Source organism: Thunnus maccoyii, chromosome 5 (assembly GCF_910596095.1).
Source record: "Thunnus maccoyii chromosome 5, fThuMac1.1, whole genome shotgun sequence".
Classification (NCBI taxonomy): domain Eukaryota; kingdom Metazoa; phylum Chordata; class Actinopteri; order Scombriformes; family Scombridae; genus Thunnus; species Thunnus maccoyii.
The window spans coordinates 22,130,239-22,143,793 of NC_056537.1; the positions used below are offsets into that span (position 1 = coordinate 22,130,239).

The 13,555-nt window shown below is 43.1% G+C and overlaps 1 long non-coding RNA gene across 1 annotated transcript; it reads right to left on the reverse strand.

Moving 5' to 3' along the window:
• Positions 1–225: 225 nt before the first annotated feature.
• LOC121896676 lies at positions 226–11,907 on the reverse strand. The gene is made up of 3 exons (XR_006096070.1): positions 11,789–11,907; positions 2,856–2,939; positions 226–524 (listed from the first exon to the last, which is right to left on the reverse strand). It is a non-coding gene; the product is annotated as an uncharacterized LOC121896676 (long non-coding RNA).
• Positions 11,908–13,555: the final 1,648 nt, after the last annotated feature.

The following is a 13,555-nucleotide window of genomic DNA, read 5'->3' on the forward strand; positions in this document are numbered from 1 at the left end:
TTTATTGATCATTCCTCGCCTGCAATGACCCATTTACAGTACTTGGCTATTAATTACTCAAAGTTTTCCCTTCACCCCAACAGTACCTGGACATCTTCTCAAGAGAAGTTTAACATCAACTCCATCCCAGATTGAAAAAAAGACAAGAAACAGGCGATGTTGTTTGTATCATAGTTTTTTATAGTCCACTTTTCTGTGCACTTCACACATTTAACACATCAGCAGTTTATGCAGAGTGAAGTTTGCATGACTTTTTTATTGCGTCGACTCAAAATGCATTTAATGACCACATCCTCCCAAACTCAAATTCTTTCACTGGCAAAACATGTATTGACAGGTGATGTTTGACATATTTGCAAACCAGTGGTCCAGCACACATACCATGTAAAAACCACAGCCCTGTTTGGATTGTTCTGTTTTTTGTTTTTTTTTTCTTTTCTTCACAAAGTTGGAAAAGTATGACCACTGCCCACATCATCATACAGTATTGGATGAATGAATACTGGATGCCTGGACATACACATCTGCAGAAGATGGACAGAAGATGGCCAGAAATAGATAAGGCAAGCAAAACATTTTTTTCCTCCAGGTACATTGCTAAAACAAAATAAATAAATACATAAAATGCAGTAGAAAATAACCGAAGATAACCAATTGATTACTAAGTTACTTAAGCTGCAATATCATTCACAATATCGGTAGATTTATTGTGTACATGTGACTGAGAAAAAAATACCACCTGCAAACTTCCAATTACCCAATTAGTGACAGGGGTGTCCCACTGGGTCCATGGGATTGATTTTATTGCTATACGATAGTATGCAGCTTTGCATTTCCTTACAACCCAAAAACGTCAGCCCTAAGTGGTCTACTGTACTGTTTACATAATTAGATTACTAAAAAAATAATTCTGTTTTACCTCTGTGCAGCTGACAGGACTGCTGTAACATTAAAGGGATAGTTTGTATTTTCTGAAGTGAGGTTGTATGAGATACTTATCCATAGTTAGTGTATTACTCGCAGTAGATTTGGGTCAGCATGCTCCCAGTTTGAAGAAGCAGACAAGAGTACTGGCATGGAAGCCAGGAGAAAAGTGTATTTTAGCCACCTAAGTAAAGGCCCACCTAAAAAAATATATTTAGAATATTTTCATGCTTTATCTAGCCATCAGACAGAGCTCTTCCTCGGGCACTAAATTTTCTCAACTGTAGAACTTATGTACCACACACTGTATTATGCTGCAGCAGCACTTTCTGACCCAAACAGCTGATCTGTGGCGTAATACAGTGCGCAGCATGCATAAGAATACTGAAGTTCTACAGTTGAGAAAATGTAGTGGAAAGGCAAGGGTAAAAGTGGTGAAAATATTCTAAATATAGCGTACACTTAAACTGATATTGATTTTTTTTTAGGTTGGCCTTTATTTAGGTGGCTAAAATACATTTTGCTGCTGGCCCCATCCATACCAGTAGAGTGCTTAGCTTCTGTGCTGGTACTGTTGTCTGATTTTCCAAACTGGGAGCTTACTGACCCTAATCTACTGCAGGTAATACACTGACTATGGATAAGTACCTCATACAATCCCACTTCCAAAAATACAAACTATCCCTTTAATGTTACAGTAGTCCTGTCAGCTGCACAGAGGTAAAAACAGAATTAAGTTATTAGTAATTTATTTATTCTAAATAATTAGCATTCATTTATTAGTAGAATTAGTAAAAAAAAGTTTTTTTAAGGCCCAGCCTCAACAAAATTTAGAATCAAGCAAGGAACCTCGGAGTATAGTTTCCTGGAGTCTTGGTGTATACATAGAAATACTACTTTTATCAATTCTAGGAAGAGTACAGCCTTTTCTCTTACAAGTATACTTTATATTACTTCTGCATGTCTTCATCACCAGTAGATCTCATTTCTGGATTACTTGGTACTTGTATTCCAAAAACCTACAAACCAAGTACTGTATTTCCTTTACTCTTCCTACAAGAACTTCATCATCTTGCTTTTGCTTGATTCCCACTTTTCTTTTAATTACAATGTAAACTTTGTTCTCTCTATCAGATATATGGTGTTTTACGTGTAAATATTTTACATTACAGCAATTTTACCTAAAAGGTCCAATGCATTTAAATGGTGATTTGATTAAATGAAGCAAAAAAATCTGAAATATGTGGTTGGAGTGCTGGGGTAAAAGATTTTGAGACAGATAAGATAAGACGGATAGATGCAAATTTTAAAGAAAGGGGTTCTGTGCATGGCTAATTCTTTGCATGTTAAACAGGGTCAGTTGGTGTATCCCACTATCACAGTTTCCACGGGAACAAAGATGCAGAGCACTGCAGCAGTCGACGCCGCCTCCAGTGATCGCCCACACAGAACAAAGTCTGGCAATTATTGTGGAACCGTGTATTTATATGCATACTGTATGTGTGTATTTAAAAGACGGAGAGAGTGAGCATCTGTGTTTATGTGCATGGTTACCACATCTACTGTACTTGCAAGTGGGTGGTTGCTTTGCTGGATTGCTTGTGAGTTGAAACATGATGAACACACCCTCAAGAAGTAATTCTTGTTGTGGGGAGGGGAACAGGGATGTGCAGAGAATGTTAGAGGGGCATGCACGGGCCCAAATTCATAAAAGGCTTTTCTAACATTGTGTGCCTTTATACAGTTCATATAAGAAATAAAACTACTACTACTACTACCCCCCTCCCCCTTTAAGCAAGCCAGCATACAAAATGGTATCATCACTGCTTGGTCACACACACACACACACACACACACACACACACACACACACACAGACACACACACACACAATAACTATAGAAAATGAGCTGATGGTGACAAGTACTTACGTAGATACACTGTAACTTCCTGTCACAGTAGAGGGAAGGGGGCCTGACTGTAGACTGTCACTGATGAAGATCTATGAGTATACCCTACAACAATCCAGTAGAATGAATTGTTATTATGTTAGAAGCCTACAATCAAAATTATGCAGTTACTGTTTAAGTCCATTAGCCTATATGCCTACCAGAAGTCACTAGTCAACATATGTGATCTTAAGGATCAATTATGATATTAGAGAACATTTATTTTCTTTAATAGGACTGAGAGAAAGAAAGTGAGAGAGACAGAGAGAGAGAAAGAGAGAGAGAGAGTGCAAGCCAGTTGGCATTATACATTGTAATGAAATGCCTCCACAAGGAATAGACTGCATGCGTTCACATGCTTATGATCAGCTTACAATAACCACCTTTTTAGTATATTCAAAGGCAACCCTTTGAACCTTACATACTGTTCATATTCTGACCCTTCACAGTATCCCCTCATCATTAGTCTCTATACCAAAATTCTGAACCTCAATTCATGAATCATCACAGATAAGTTGGTGATTAGTCCTTAATGAAGCTTTCAGAGATCACAGAGAGTGTATTCTTTAGTTTTTAGGCTTTTCATTTATGGAGAAAAAACATTTAAAATCACACTATATAATGATCCTACATTACATAACACAGGAGAACATAATGATTTCAAGGAAATATATGTGAAAAAAGAGTATTTTTGAACAGTATTTTTGAATAGTGATTATTGAATAAGTATGGGTCAAACACAAAATGTGTATCAGCTGCACAAAAATATTTTTAAAAAGTTGAAATATGTCCATTTTTGTTATTACAGGTCACATTAGGATAAGTCCACATATTTCAGGGTAAAAGAAAAGTGTTTGGGGTGTTTTTTCTTCTCTCAAATTTAAAAATGGGTCAAATTTGACCCTGAACAGTATATAAGGGTTAACAAGTAGTTTTATCATATTGTCATGCCATACAGGGTCTAATATAAAGTTAGAGGTTGGCCCCACAACAGAGATAAATTATGATGCTGCAGAAATATACTGTGTTTCTGAGAATTATAAAACCAACACATTGGTTTTCAAAGTGCAATTATAGCATGTTTGGCGTTTTTTTCAATTAGTGGCTGCCATTAATATATCTGATTACAGATGCAATTCCAAGCAGGTTCATTTTAACTTTTTGTTTTTTGTAATGTAATGTTTCTCTTCACTACGGTTATCATATTGACATCAAAAGCGTTATATTCCCATTCATACTTGGTTTGGCTGATGCTGCTTTACCCGAGATGGATACATCGAATCATAGACTCCTGATGTGAAAACAAAAGTGAAATTTAATTTGCTTCAACTTATTTCTCTCTCATTCTCTCTCTCTCTCTCTCTCTCTCTCTCTCTCCCTCACACACACACACACACACACAAAACTAAGAAAGCTGACAATATGGATGATGCTGAATAAGGACATACAGTAGTTGGTGGGCCAGTTCAATGTCAGCACATCTAAGACTGATTGGTTGATTGGGGCTAGCACACCTAACACCTGTGTTGTAGTACTTCATGTACAGTATGTGCAGTATGTATGTTTATATATCCCTATCTATGATTAATTCATACAGTAAATCTGTGGGCCCAAAACAGTGAGCTACAAAAAGCTAAAAATCTCTGCATTGTAGATAATTCCAAGCAGGTTTGTCATTAAGAACAATTCCTCCATAATACATTTAAATTTAATGTTAATATAAAAATATTCATCTTACTTGCTGCGCCTTACTTCACAAATCTTTGTAACTGACATGTTTGGCCTTAAAGCATGGCTTAATGTTAACTAAATGTATTACAGCTACAGTGCCTGCTGGCTTGAAAGGCAAAAAAAACAACTGAAGCATTTAAGGGGGTACATCTAAGTATTTCAGTATGGGCAAACGATGTCAATCCAGATGATATACAATATGATAGCTTAGTTGAAGCTTAGTCGAAGTTTTGGAATGATCAAAAATCATTCACTTTACTTTACTTCGGTATCTTAGCTACACATGTTACATTTAGTGTCACAGTTTGACATCACTACCACCCACATACTAATGTTCTAAGAGTTGAGAAATCAAGGACTCTCAAGGACAATCCCAAATAAAAAGACATCCATTTTTAAAAACTGGTTTATTGTCCCCCATAAAAAACAAAATAATAAAAAAACCCAACCCCCCCCCCCCCAAAAAAAAACAACAACAGAAAAAAAAAAGAAACAGGGAAAGAGACAATGGATTCACTACTTTTTCCATTATTTTTTCTTTCTTTCAAAATCAAACATATTTCAATTCTCTGAATAGAATTCCTTCATTTCCTTTGCCCGAGCATTGTGCTACAACCATTGTTTACTTCCTATGGATTGGCCCTAAGAGGATTTCATCACTCTTGGGTCCCTGTTTACTTTTGGCTTGTACTTCGTGATATGACTTGATCATATGATGATCACAATCTCAATTTATTTGGCTAATTACCAAGTGGAACAATAGCTCATGAATGCTGATGATGGATAAATTAATTTTAGTGCAATCATCTTGTTTGTCTTGTGCAGAAATCTGTTCAGCATAAGATCCCAATCACATGATGTTTTACAAATATTAGCTCTCTGTTAACTAACAAAATAGTATAATTGGATTTCACTGGATGATTACTCAGAGATGTGCAATTTCAAAATGACATCACTTGGATATGCATAACACAGGTTACAATATTGTAACCCTAGTTCTATAAGCACAGCAGGAGCCCTCTACTGGACTCTATGAGTAATACTCTCCTCCAATCACATACACACAATCGCTGACTGAAATTTTCATGTACGTAGCTGGCCAATCAGGACGCACCTATTTATGACGTGTGTCCCACATAGTATATAAGGCATTGTCTCACAGCCACTCACATCCAGAAACAACGGTTATGATATTGTAACCCCAGATCTATAAGAAAAGGCAGCACCCTCTACTTGAGTCTATAGGTAATACTCTCTTCCAATCACATACACGCAATCACTCACTGAAAACTGCATGTGCGTAGCCGGCCAATCAGGACGTGCCTACCGATTACATGTGTCTTGCACACTATATAAGTAATGTCTCACTGCTGCTTACTATCGAACACCACTTCAGCTGATGGCATAGGAGGCAGGATCCGTAGGTTGAGGGCTCCGCCTGTGCTTATAGAACTAGGATTACAATATTGTAACCTTTGTTCTATCTCACACAGGCTCTGCCCTCTTTTAGAGAACTAGGGGGCCCAACCCAGCCCAGTTAACATGAACATGAACTGGGTGAAACCATGGCCTAACCTCACAGGGGTCAAAAACCAAACAACAGACACCCTGCACACCTCATTCCCTAAGTCATCTTGGCTCATGGGAGAATGCAGGTGTATATGGCCCAGGGGGGTTCAAGTGTACCATAGCGACACTCACACTACCCTTTTCACAAGTCCTGAGTCACCCCTGCAAGCATGGACCTTGAAAAGGAGCACATCATGTCCAAGAGATAGAACCTTATGAATGGACAAGGCATAGACCGAGATGCTGCCATGCATATGTCCTCAACACTCACCCCACTAAATAAGGCCATTGATGCTGCTACACCACATGTGGAAGGTGCTTGGACCACAGTGGGGGGGGCCTTACTTGCCTGCCTGTAGGCTTGGGAGATGCCAACTAGCTAGGCATGTCTTGGATAGGGCTCTCTCTCTCTCCCGGCCACTCCTTCTCCATAGCACACGAACAGCTATTCAGTGTGCCAAAAGGGGGCCATCTATTCAACATAACAAGCCAATGCAAGTACTTGGCAAAATTGATGCAGCTTTGCCTCCCTGATGTCCCCATGGGGTAGAGGACGAAATGCCTCTAGATGAGTAGTTCTCGACCCAAAGGAACTCCTTATGTTTGTGGGAACAAAGGAGGGGTGGGAATTCACTGTTTTAGCTGAGGTCAGTGCAAGCAGCAAAGCTGTCTTGAATGAAAATGCCTACAGAGAGGAGCACACCTGAGGCTCATAGGAATCGCTAACTAGGACCTTGAGCACCAACAGTAGTTCCCACTGGGAACAGAGACAGAGACACAGAGACATGTGTCATTGGACATTGTCTCCTAACCCCCTGTAACAAATGTTTCATGAGGGGGTGGGCAAAGACACATCTGTCATCAAAGCCCTCATGACCAAAGGAAATAGCTGCTGCATACACTTAAACAGTGACATGAGACAGCCCCTTTTCCACCACTTGTGCAGAAAGTCCAGTATATCTCAGGAGCCTAGCCTGGAGAGGTTGGCCCAAAGTGGGCAGTGCGCCTATCAAGCCCTCCTCCTGGGACAGGGTCCCCCAAAGATGTTGGTGGACCAGGACTGGGCCACCAACATCTGGGTCATCTCTGCATACCACGGCACAGAACGGTAGTCCAGGGCTATCAGAATTCCCTCAGCCACTCTTGTCTCACTCTCTCCAGCAGAGGAGGAATGAGATGAAGAGGGAGAAAGGCATAAAGCAGCCTCCTTGGCCATGGTGCGTGTGCAAATGCATCCACCCCCAGTGGTGAATCATCTTGCAGTGTCAGGGAAAGCGGGCAGTGGGTGTTGTTTTAACTGGCAAACAGGTCCACTTCTGCTTTCCCGAACTAGTTCATCTTGGGGTGTAGGACCCACTCATCTGCCAGAGGGCCGCCTGTCGATATGAGGTTGGCGCTTCTGTTTTCCAGACCTGGAATGTGGAGGGCTCTCAGAGACAGGAGGTTTTCTGAGGCCCACAACAACAGGTTCTCTGCCATCTTCAACAGGGCTGTGGATCAGACTCTGCCCTGCCCTTGATGAATGCAACCATGGTGTGGTTTCACCAACACATCGCCCCTGACCCAGAGACAGGAAGTGTTTGAGAACCAAGACACCACCTGAGGTTGATGTGTCAGTTTCCCCCTGAAGTCACACACCACCTATCGCTCTCCCTAGGCAGGTGCCCCCCCCCACCCTGTGAGGAATGCATCTGTGAACACCGCTATGTATGAGATGACTTAATCCAGCAGTGCCCCCATTGACAGATGCTGTGGGGACCCCCAATAATGCAGGTCCTCCTGCACTGATGGGGGAGCGTTCACCATGCGGTGCTTGTGCATCTTGGAGTCCAAGTGCAAGCTAATGAACCACCATTGCAGGTGGCACATGTGCAGGAACCCCAGTGGAACCACTGGATGCCCTGCTGCCTTAAGCCCTAACAATTGCATCACAGTCAAAGCTGTCACTACTGCTCCCCACTGCAGTCTGAGAACTGTCTGCTGCAGTGCCGTCCGTCTTGATTATGACTGAACAGCCTGCAGACTGACTGAGATGAGGCCTATGCCCAGATACTCCACCTGCTGGTGTGGCTGGGGGTGCTCTTCTTCTAGTTGATGGTGAAGCCTAACAGGGTTAGGTGCAGCACCATCTTGGTTGTGTGGAAAATGGCCCATTCTTTGGACTTGGCATGACAATGAGGTTGTCCGAGTAAAAGAAGACCCTCATGCCCTGGTCGAGCAACAACTGCACCACTACACACTTGATGAATGTGCAGTGCGCCAGGGAGTAGCAAAACGGTAGCCTGTTGTACTTGTAAGCTATCCCTGAAAGGTGAAATGCAGGAACTTCATGTCTTTCGGCGCCACCTCAATGTGAAAATATGCATCTTTCAGGTTGATGGTGGTGAACCTGGAGCCTGGTTGAACCAGTTTCAGCAGTCTCCTGATGGTTAGCATGTAGAATGTCTTTCCAGCAATACACTGGTTCAGGATGCAGAGATCCAAAGTGGGTCTGAAACCTCCTGCCTTATTGGGAACCAGTCTCAGTTTTCTGTCCATCCAGTCCATCAAAAAGCTGTGGTGCTCTGATTTGACCCTCTCCACTGCCAAACCTTACATAAACATGAAGACTGGCCCAAGGGGAGCCAATATTGAAAGCACAAAGCTGAGTGGCCCATAAACACATCATTGTTGGCTGTCTCAACACAGCACTTGATCTCGTGTCAGTGCGTCCTTCCCCTTCTGTATCTCCCACAGAAATAACCAGAGAGGAGTGGAGCAGACTTGATGTCCCCTCTCCCCCGTTAGTGTGCGGCCCTGGGTCATTTCTCTTTAAGGAGGAAGTAATGCCACCGGCCACATCATCATTAACCTGAGAGATAAGCTGTGTATGCTGGACCCATGAAGGATAGTGGCAAAAACAGCAGGAGGCAGTACTGACATTAAGCAGACATGAAGCGTCCTCTCACTGGTCCATGTGTGGGCGCGAAGTGTTATTCCTCAGTGAGGATATAATGCTGCTCACTGTATCACCGTTAGCCGGAGAGATGAGCTGTGATGGCTAGTCTAATAGATAACAGCACAAGTGAGCACAGCAAGAGACAGATCTGCTTCTGTGTGTCGTTATGTCAGGTGGGATGTGTTTCTTTCTCACAACATTGCATGTAACATAACACGAGCAGGCTCTGCTGAGCTTTTTCCAGCTAGCACAGCTTGCAGTTGAATGTAGCCACCCGCCGTCTGCTTCCCTAGCTGAGTGAATGCTTTCTGCATTAAACAGCCTCTGTGAGTGGCTGGATGAAGCAGTGCAGGCTGCTCTCATCACAGTGTCATGGAGGGCCTGAGAGGTGGAAGAGGGGTGGAGGATTTTGCTCTTTGCTGGAAAATGTAATCTGTTTTCATTAAAACATTTTCAACACACATTGAACAAAGTGCATTGAACATGTATAGTGGAAATAACCCTCGCCGATGTGGCGCTCCCTCCTGCTGACAGTCATTTTGGTGCCACAGACTTTCCCCATGCGTAGGTCAGCTTCTGCAGGTATTTTTCACCCCGGCATGGGCCAATCAGTGATCACGAGTGGGTCGGTGCTGCTAAGTCTCCGTCAAAGTGGACTGAGAGGTGGCTGATGCGGAGGGGGCTGGCAGTGCTCTGCCCTGCCTGTGTGCTCTCCTCCTCACCATGGTGTTGTGGTGATGCACCTCGTCTCTTTTCTGGCTTGAAGAAGATGCAAGCGGCAGATGAGGACTCAGCTGTGCCTTCTCCTCTTTCAGCCTCTTAAAGCACTGAGTGATGGAGGAAAAGGCTGTCTAGAGCCATGGGAGCTCCCAGGAGGTCTTCTCTGTCCTTCCTCTGTAGGGTGGTGGGTCCAAGCCACATGTGATGTGAGCTCACTATAGAAAGCAACACAACATGCACCCTGCAGCAGTAGCAACACTCTTAATAAAGTTATTCATCTGGCTGATGGCGTGGCCCAGAAAGTCAGCCTGTTCTGTAGTGGGGGGTGGGGGGCTGGGAGTAGTCTAGTTGTAGTCACAGCGATGCCTAATACTCCCAGGTTGTTAGCTGCCATGGCCAGCTGCGCACCCAATTGGAAAATTTTATCGAAATATTCCAACAGCTTGTATCTGTGTGGCTCTGCACTCTCAGGAAGGAAATCAGTCCCGAGACTGATGACTTTGTTTTCAGCGGCTCCTTCCAGGACATTTCGACACACTGCCAAATATCCGTGAGACATGGTAAAACAAAGGCAGGTTGAGCCGGATGAGCTGGGCCATAAAAGCCTTTACAAAGCCGGCTAACTGGTTTGGGCAAGATAGGCAGGGGCAGTGAGAGCCCTACATGCTCTGTAGCTGTGGCCATAACCTGCGGGAAATCATGGGGAACTGAAGCTGAAGGTGGACACCAAGGCATCTGGCAGCAGCCGCAGTGGCTAAGCACTGGCCAAGTTGGGGGGCTTGTCATTGACACAGAGTGCCCTCGACCAGGGCATGAGGGTCTCTGGGTCGGGTTGCTCTCGCAGAGAGCAGAGGGTGACATCACACAGCCAAAAATGGTCCCACTGGTGCCGGCGTTGAGTCAGAGGAAGTCCTCAGCAGTGAATGCAGGGTGGTGGCTGCATCACGCTGTTCTCTGCATGGTCATGTCCAAGGCACTCAAAGCAGAAGAGATGACTGGTGGCGGCGGCGTTGAAGCCTGGGCATGATGAATAATTGTATTGATTTAAAAATCAATAAAATTATGAATGTGAATTAATAATAACGGGCCACCACCCTGAGGTTGGGGACCAGTAACCAAACAATGAAAACAATCTCAATAAGGATGTTCATCCAAGAATGTCAACATCTGAGAAATATTAACATTACAGGATGAACAGTGAAGATTTGAATTCAAGCACTGACCCCGTCTCCAAGCTACAATCACAGGAAACTTCTTTTTAAATGTGCAACAGAATTTATGAACATTAGCAGTATCAATTACAAATCAATAATACTTCAGTTAGTAAACATCTATTATACAACTACAAACTATCAAATACAAGCAATCATAAACAACGGTGGTTATAAACAAGCAAAGCAATATACAGCACTAACAGAGATATGTGTGTGTGTGTGCAGGGGGCGTGTGAGAGAGGAAGAAGAAGGAACCAGACAGCGGATGTGAACCACGTGGGGTTACGTCATGCAAGAGGTCCGGTCAAGATGGCTGATGTGACCGCGAGATTTGAACAGAGACAATGTTTAATGGCGTCTGTGGCTTAACACACGCCTCTGATCCCTGCAATGGCATCGGACAAAGCTGAGTGTCTCTGTTGCTTAGCAACACGTGTCTACAGAGTAGTGTGTGTCAGTGTCTAAACGTGTGCGTGTGTACATGTAAGTGGGTTAGTAAAGAGGATTTCAACAAATAAAATGTAACCCATGGTCTCACACACAATGGCAGGCTAACACAAAGCAGTCCAAGCAGTTGGACAAGCACAAACCAGTTTAGCGTGATAAACACGGCCAAAACAAGCAGCAGACAGCAATAATACCTTCACAGTATTTACAGTTCATTAACATTACAACAACAGCACTGTGGCTGAAAATAACACATACTTTAATATCCTATCTCTGCCCAGACTTAAGCCTCTTACTTGTGTCACTCAAGGAAGCAATAGGGTGTGTTTCAGTCCATCTTCCGATGCTGACGGGGGTCCATCTTCATGCTCTGTTGGTGGGTTTCACGGCAGCTGATCCTCGGCGGTGTTACTCACTCAACTCACTTTAAGGCAAGTGGGACACAGAAGTTATCCTTCACCTTCTTCAGGAAAGGTGATAGAGCACTGGGTTACATAGCGGTCTTCTTTGGTAACATGCTCAGTTGAACGCGGAGAAATCTCCACTTGTCAAGCAATGCTGAGATTGTATGGCACAATACTATCACATACGTACAGGAGTTACTTCCTTACATTAGCCAGCAAGCAGCTGGAAGCGCTGTTTGAGAAGTGGCTCCAGTGTTTATACCCTCGGTGACATCACGGCCGGAAAGAGGAAATCTCCAGACATTTCCGGCGGGTCTCATCCAATGGGAGCCGAGTTTGACTCTGCCAGATTTCACACCTAGGTGTGAGTTGAGCAGAGCATGATGGGAGTTGAAGTCCATTTGGAGTCCTTTTGATTGACTTGACACCTTTCTTTGTTATCAGGCTTTGTCACTTCGTGCAGGCCTCCCTTTGTCTCTTGCACATGGCCCATGAGGCCCAACAGAAGTATAAAAACTCAGATAGAAAGTACAGATACTCCCAAAAACTACTTAAGTACTATAACAAAGTAGTATTACTTAGATACATTACACCACTGCTCACACTCGATACAGACGTACGAGTTGCTATAGAGGACTGAGCCCCTAACAGTCGAGCAAATACTTCTTAATCTCTTTCACAGCAGCCTCTAGGAGTTGTTGTGACTACTCTATGCATGATACCCACACATACATGACAGGATCTGCTTCAGAATAAACAATGCTCATTGTTTCTCTTTCACACAGGAACATACTGTTAAGATGTACAAACATGATCTCTATGGCTACCACTAAGCATTTAACCTTTCACAACTTCACACAAGCATGTATATATATTCATACAATAACTGCTATATGGATATGGAATATGCCATGTTGCATTCATTCTGCACATACATTCAGTCGTTGGTTGCGGTTGGGTGTACATGAGCTACTCTGTAACATATGAGACACTGTGTCTCCTTCCTGTAGGGGCCTTCAATTTATTGGCACTGTACTTTGTCTAAAACTCCCAGCTGTTGAGAATTGTTTCTTAGGAAACATACTGGGAAAGTCAGTGAGTACCATCATTGGTATTGGGAATTTCATGAATACTTGTAGCCAGGCTAACAATTCCTTGACCATTGAACAGTTTGAGTTGATCATGGGTGAACAAGTTATGTTCATAGGAATGCTGAAATTTGTCCCAGACTGAACTACTCCTAATCCAGGGTATGTTGTGAGTCCTGCTAGGCAATTGGTTTTGCTAGCTGTTACTTACTATTTTCTTACTCTGCTCAAGGGAGTTCCTAAACATGAGGCATGTGCGTGGATGATACAATTTGGCAGTGAAGTTAGCATAACACCACCAGGTGCTGGTTGCATAGGCATGTGGAGGTTTTGGGTGTGTCAGCCATGCTTCATCACCTCTTGTTACATACCTAGCCTTTCTGAGCTCATTGTTTGGATTAGGGGTACGCAATAACCACAGGAAAGGTGGTACTAGGAGGCATGTGAAAGCAAGCAAAATGCACATCAGTTGACCTGTGTTGTAGACAAATGAATGGACTGCACAAGCAAGTGGCATGATTAATTCCAATCACAAATAATCTAATTAAATCATAATATAATAATATAACAT